At 40.5% G+C, this 7,057-nt stretch overlaps 1 long non-coding RNA gene across 1 annotated transcript; it reads right to left on the bottom strand.

Annotated features, from left to right (window-relative positions):
• Positions 1-352: 352 nt before the first annotated feature.
• Positions 353-760, bottom strand: LOC114549797 (uncharacterized). The gene is made up of 3 exons (XR_003691579.1): positions 726-760; positions 519-613; positions 353-421 (listed from the first exon to the last, which is right to left on the bottom strand). It is a non-coding gene; the product is annotated as an uncharacterized LOC114549797 (long non-coding RNA).
• Positions 761-7,057: the final 6,297 nt, after the last annotated feature.

Raw genomic sequence — 7,057 nt, forward strand, 5'->3', positions numbered from 1 at the left:
CAAGGAGCAGCACCGTCCACATCTAACCCGTGGCCGGCTCGGAGCTGTAGGTAACCGGCAGCATTCGGTCTGAATTCGGTCCATAGTGCAGACGTCTGTGGTGCGTTGTCCTGTATGTCTATGGTGGCGCACTTCCAAATGTCCACCTCACCCGCAGCCAGCACACTCTGTCTCGCTTCCAGCAGCTGTAAAATCAATCAATAAAGACAATCAGTACTGCGCGATATACTGCTTACGGACACAACACATCTATGAAGACACCTGAAAAATATTACCATTGACCAAAAATGGATCTAATCTTACCCTCTTTTCTTCTCGACCGACTCCGAGCTGAACTCTTCACAGCTTCTGCCCGCGATGCCACATCTGGTTGTTTCTACCTAAAGCTCCTGTGTACTGTCTCGTCATGTCTTACAGGCAGCTGGAAAACAATTATATGAGAGTGGTATGAATAAAAAAACAAACATAAGTCACAGTAAAATTAAACAAGGAAAGATGAAAAAGTAAAAATTACTTACACACAGTGGTGTCATTATCAGCGTCATGTAAATCTGGACCCGCAGACAGCTCCGAGCAAATATAGGTCACAGCCTCGTTATGAGGCGAGGTTAGTCTGTAAAAAAAAAAAAAGTACGGTTAAGATCGGTATCTATTAACGTATTTATGTCCTTATACAGAAGAATTAATTAAGTTAATTCAATGAAAGCATATTCTTTAAATCTTACCCTTGCTCCGGTTCGTAGCGCCTGCTACAGTTTGTGTCAGAGTTGTGAATACGATAACTCTGCAAAGTTAACTCTTTTTCAAATGGAAGCAGTGAAGGCGGGGGTAGGGGGCGGGGCAGAGTGATAGAGAAACAAAGACAGCAAATTAACCAGCAGGGCGCGAACAGTGCACATACTGGTGTGGAGGTGAATTACAGTGAGTTTAAATGGATTACTGGGAAAGCTTAATAACCATAGGACAATTGAAGTCTAGATTATGAGGCAATTTCAGCAGAGCCAACAGCTTCATATGCCATAGACATGTGAATATGGTGCTGAATTTGCCAGTATTTTAAGAAGACAAATGGTTGGGACCTTGTCATGCAGTGACAAAGCTGATATGCGAATATTTGAAGCACAGTGTTTTGGTGTCAGCAGAAAGACTTCTCTTAGAAAACTGTACAGTGGAGCCTCTGTCTCCATTCCACCAGACAATGTTGGATGAGCAAGACCAAAGACTGTAGTCATGTCACTATGCACAGTGGTTGAGCTCTAGGAGACTGTGAATGAATCATGGAATGTACATTTTACCTTTGTGGCAAAGCCTGTAAAACTAATTGTTGAAATAAATTATTTTGTGTATCTTTTTTACATAACATTGGTCATTGCTAATGACATACAAAGTAATTAATCTAGCATACTTTCATTAAATAAATCAATTCAAGCTAAAATTGAACAGTCTACAATTAGGCTATACTGAGTCTGATCTATTTTAAGAGATTTTCTTAAAATTAAGTTAATACCTTTTAGAAAAATGTCACCTGGGGTAAAACTCCCCCTGCTGCTACCATGATTTGCATTTGTATAGCTCACAGCATTTTCATTTACATGTGAAAGCCCCCCTTAGAATTAGAGGGAGGGGGTCATGGGGGGACAACTGCCAAGCAAGGCCCACGTCAATTTCCGACAATTTACGGCAGTTTTCGGTGTTGCCTGTAAATTGCCGTGTGCAGTCGTAAACCTGAAGTTCCACGACATTCTACAGTGCTGCTTACTGACAAAAATCCCAGTTTTCATGCAGTGATTAGCCTCGTGAGACCGTCCTGATCTCGTAAGCTCCAGTTTTCTACTCGCAGATCAGTCTGGCATCTTGAGATAGAGAAAATTTTGAGCCGTTCGCCAAACGACCGACCAGTCAGCGACTGTTAGTCTGAACAACATAGTACCTTCCACGGATGAGATGAGCTTAGCTTTTGCGCAAGTTTTATCCAAATTAGAAAGTATTCCTTCATTGAAAGAAGAGCAAAAAACGGCACTGGAGGCTTTTCTCGGAGGAAAATGTTTTTGCTCTTTTCCCGACTGGTTTCTGCAAGAGTTTGATCTGATTGGTTGATATGGCCCGTCTATCACCAACATAGTAGCATTAGCATTGGTGGATTGGATGATTGAAGTTTGAAGAAACAAGACATATTGGCAATTTAACAATGTATTCATTTAACAAACAGGAGCCTCAGTAGCGTGTGGAAGAACCATACACAGCCACAACAGCCTGGCACCTCCTCCTCATGCTGGTCACCAGCCTGGTCACACACTGCTGTGGGATGGCATCCCATTCTTCAACCAACATTTGTTGCAAGTCAGCCAACGTGGTTGTGTTGGTCACTCTGGCACGAACAGCATGCCCAAGCTGATCCCACAAGTGTTCAATGGGGTTGAGGTCAGGACTGCTGGCAGGCCATTTCATCCTCTCCACTCCCACATTCTGGAGGTAGTCTCTGATAAACCCTGCTCTGTGGGGACGAGCATTGTCATCTTGGAGGATAGAGTTTGGTCCCAGACTGTGGAGATATTGGATGGCCACTGGTTGCAGAATCAGGCACCTGATTGTCAGCACCTGGGGGAAGCTCAAATAGCAACAGCAAAGAAAAGCTGTTTGGCATTGTCAGAGCCGATTTGGCAAATTTTTCATGGGCGCAACCCACATACTGAGCTCTGCTGCTCATCCCACAAATGTATTTTCCTTTCAGATGGGGCACCATTTGAAAGGGAAGATTTATTGCCAAAAAGCATTGTTACCACAGAGAAATAATCCACCAAACACAAATTTCCTTACTTTTTGTTTTAAGTTTATAAACTGACTTTATTGACCTATTACGGCATTATTAACCTGTGGACAGCCAGGGGGAACTAGCAGCTGGTAAGTTACATTAGAGAGTAGAGTCCATCACTCAGACAGTGACATATTTAGGTTGTTATGACTGGCATATATGATTTGAAATTAAACAAAATATCTTGTGTTGTGTTGAATATCTGTCACTTCCACTAATGTCATCTTCTCTCTGTAACCCTAGTGACTCCCCTCATCCGCTCCATTCCAACTTCCTGTAAGGGAGATCACATTTTCCGAAACAGTGTTGATCCAGTTCAACTTTTCCAGAGGAGGCTGTGGTGTCATCCATTGTTTTGAAAGGTGTCACTTGACTGTCAGCTCTCCATCGCAGCCCTGCATGGCAGTCAAGAAAAGAACCTCCTGAACCATTCCTGCTTAACTCACCTCCACTGGACTTCCATCTCAACATCAAACATATTGAACGATACTCTATAATATATATACAGTACAGGCCAAAAGTTTGGACACACCTTCTCATTCAATGCGTTTCCTTTTTATTTTCATGACTATTTACATTGTAGATTCTCACTGAAGGCATCAAAACTATGAATGAACACGTGGAATTATGTACTTAACAAAAAAGTGTGAAATAACTGAAAACGTGTTATATTTTAGATTCTTCAAAGTAGCCACCCTTTGCTTTTTTATTAATAAGGGAAAAAATTCCACTAATTAACCCTGACAAAGCACACCTGTGAAGTGTAAACCATTTCAGGTGACTACCTCATGAAACTCACTGAGAGAACACCAAGGGTTTGCAGAGTTATCAAAAAAAGCAAAGGGTGGCTACTTTTGTTAAGTACATAATTCCACATGTGTTCATAGTTTTGATGCCTTCAGTGAGAATCTACAATGTAAATAGTCATGAAAATAAAGAAACACATTGAATGAGGTGTGTCCAAACTTTTGGCCTGTACTGTATATATATATATATATATATATGTGTGTGTGTGTATGTATGTGTGTGTGTGCACGAGAGAGTAATCAAATGTTCAATTCTTGATGAGTGCCTTAAATTAGACAAACCATATTCTCGTCTATCCTGTCATATAATTAAGTAAGATGATAGTAAGCCACCATGTTTCAACACTTTACTAGACTGCACCGAAGCGGCATTTCAAAGAAAGTGTCCACTGTCTCCATTTGCTGGACAGGAAGAGCTGGTTGCCTAGAGTCGGCTGTATGTTGTCGATGAAAAAGGCTGTAGCGGCAGATGGCTCGTCAAACTTGTGTTCTCTGTCATGGAACAGAACCATCAGCTTATAGGGATACATAGGACGGAATCTAATGCCTGCATTGTAAAGCTGAGCTTTAATTTCCCACGGGGCAGGGCGAGTTCAGCAGAGATATCAGGAAAGATCCGGACGGAGGAACCTTGAAAGTTCATACTGTTTAAGTATCTCCTTCATTTGGTAGTGGTGGAAGCGGACTATCATTGCCAGAGGGGGATGGACCGGGCTTTGGGTTGAGGGAGCGGTGCGCACCTTCAATTACCAGAGTGCAAGACAGTTTTCCTTCTCCAAACAAAGTGGTAAAAAAGGATGACATAAACTCAGAGGGTCCTCCCTGTTCCACACCCTCGGGGATGCCTGTAACCCGGAGGTTCACTCTTCATGCACGGTTTTCAAGGTCGTCAATCTTCTCCCTGAGGAGCTAATTTTCTGTGGCTAAAGAAGCGCACTGCTTCTGAACATTTTGGAGGCTGCAGGTCATGTCGGTAAGGGCTGACTCCATAGCCACGATTCTGGTTCCGTGGTCCTCGATAGTGCCCACCAGAGCAGAATGTGACTTATGAAGTTACGAAAGAAACTCAGTCCTCAATTCAGAAATTTCCTTCCTCATAGTTAGGGTTTCAGTGGCCGTAGCTAGCTTACTGTCGGAGTCGCTAGCGTTAGCTTCAGTTGTCTGCTCTGAGTCGGATTTAGGTCCCTTTCGTGGCAAACACCTGTTGATGTTGAGGCCTGAATTCAGTTAGGAGTCAGTCAGTTGGTCAGTTAGTCCATCATGACATCATGTTAGCTGATAAATAACACCTCTTGTCCTTTCTTCATCTCCCCTCCTCCTTTCTTCAACTCCTCTTCTTGTCCTCTCATTTTCTCTTCCTGTGACAGTACATGTTGCTAAAGTGATTTGCACACTGAAGGAGTGGAGAAGGGAGGGGGAGACTATGTTTGACAGGTCAAAAATGTCCATTTAATGATGGACATTTTTTTTTGTCATTTAATTAAAAAAACGTGAGTCCAAACGGCAGAATATTACTATCATCAGAGAGATTAAAGTCTGGCGAATGCACTGATGTGGTTTTTATGTTTGTGGTGTCAAATATATGAGACACAGAGCAGGTAATGAAAAGGGAACCGTCTGCATCCTTCCAGATATTTATATTGTTTCTATCAGCAGTTGGTATGAACAGAGCCAAGTTTAAGTCCGGTGGATCCCTGGTTACATGTCTGCGACCAAGGTGTGTGAGAGAGAGAAAATACAATGATTGAATATATAATAAAATAAATGGAATATAAATCTTGAGAATAAATATTGACTGTAGTCCATACATGGACTGGACAAAGAAAGTTTGTCACAGTCTGCATTTATTCCCAATTCCTGTTCACCTGTTTATTTATCAGTTTCACATAGCCCAAATCCATTTCTTTGACAGTTGTATGGTTTATTACTGGCCTTGTGTTTGAGGGACTATCTCATCTAGATCTGACTGTACCTCTCAATCAAAATCAGTAAAGTCATCCTGATGCCACCGTCTGCCCCAGCTGCCTGAACTTTAAGTTATGTAGAGGAGGTTGTACACAATCGTAATAGTGACAGGATTAAATGAGGGATGTAAAAACTGATAACCCCATTGCATTTACGTGGCCATGGGAAGGTCCATACACAGACACACTGTCTATTAGCGCATCAATGTCTACTAGTTCTGGAGTAGTGGATGTCTAGATTATGGCCTGACTGGACATCTTTTCTTAGTGTCATTTATCAACCCCAAAGTCCAGTTCAGTTGATTAGTATGAATAGGGCATAACAGTCACTTTTTTTCCCCAAGGAGCACATTTTCCTCCTAAATTGAACAAATTAGGAGTAACTTACATAAACTAAGTGCTATTACTGTTGTAGCTCATTTGTACAATAATCTAAAATGTTATGAAGTGCAATGTTTTTTTTATTTTGAAATACATTCTATTGATCAATAAATTGTCAGTGATGTTGAGTATACAGTAGTGTAATGGACCGCCCCTGAACTGCATATTAATTGTAATTACGAGATTCTCAAAATTATGAGATCTTTTCTTGTAATAATAACATAAGAACTCATAATTGCAAGATAATGTGTCTAATTTTTTTATGTTGAATGCAATACGCTTCCGTAGCAGTTTCATAGTTATTATTATTCATGTCAGTTAAACATGTTGGCAGAGTTCATCCAATATTAGATTTGAGCTTGATCAATATTTAAGAGCTTTAAACATTTGATGAAGATATATTGGCTGTAACAAATATCATTGGTTACAATGTATGAAGTGAGTGGAACATTTTACAGTGTTAAAATAAAGTCAGTGCTCTTTGAGGGACAAACAAATTGAGACATCACATATATTACTTTGAAATTTCTCTGCTGGAGCATCCTATTGTCACCTCACATATACATATGATATGTCTTCATAACTTAAAATTGGTTGATAATATTGACCATTTTGATGTTGGTCAGGTAATATTGGCAACCACATGAGTATTATGGTTGTCAAAAAGTAGTGATGGAGTAAAAATTTATTTGCTCCTGATCACAAGTCCCAGAATACATTTTATATATTTATTAAATTTTTTATATTTTTTATACAGATATAACTACATCGTATAACTGCAAAATGTTGTTGAAGGGATGCAAAATAGATTGATAATATCAGCCATTGGTTGGGTTTTAATGGCAAACCACATCCAATCCAAACTGTGTAATTTCCTGTTGAGTGAAGGCTGAGTTATCGTCTGAGGCCACAAGAACTTAAAACTGAAAAACTGTTTTATCCTCTCACACCACTAAGTTGCAAGAAACCTATTGTTAATGTCAGTCAGTTTTGTCACATGAATGCCTAAAAACACATACAATGAAATAACCTTCAGAACCAGAGAACAGCCAGAGAAGGTTGAGAGGAAGCAGGAGAGTCCAGCATATATGTAG

Source organism: Perca flavescens, chromosome 3 (assembly GCF_004354835.1).
Source record: "Perca flavescens isolate YP-PL-M2 chromosome 3, PFLA_1.0, whole genome shotgun sequence".
Taxonomy (NCBI): Eukaryota; Metazoa; Chordata; class Actinopteri; order Perciformes; family Percidae; genus Perca; species Perca flavescens.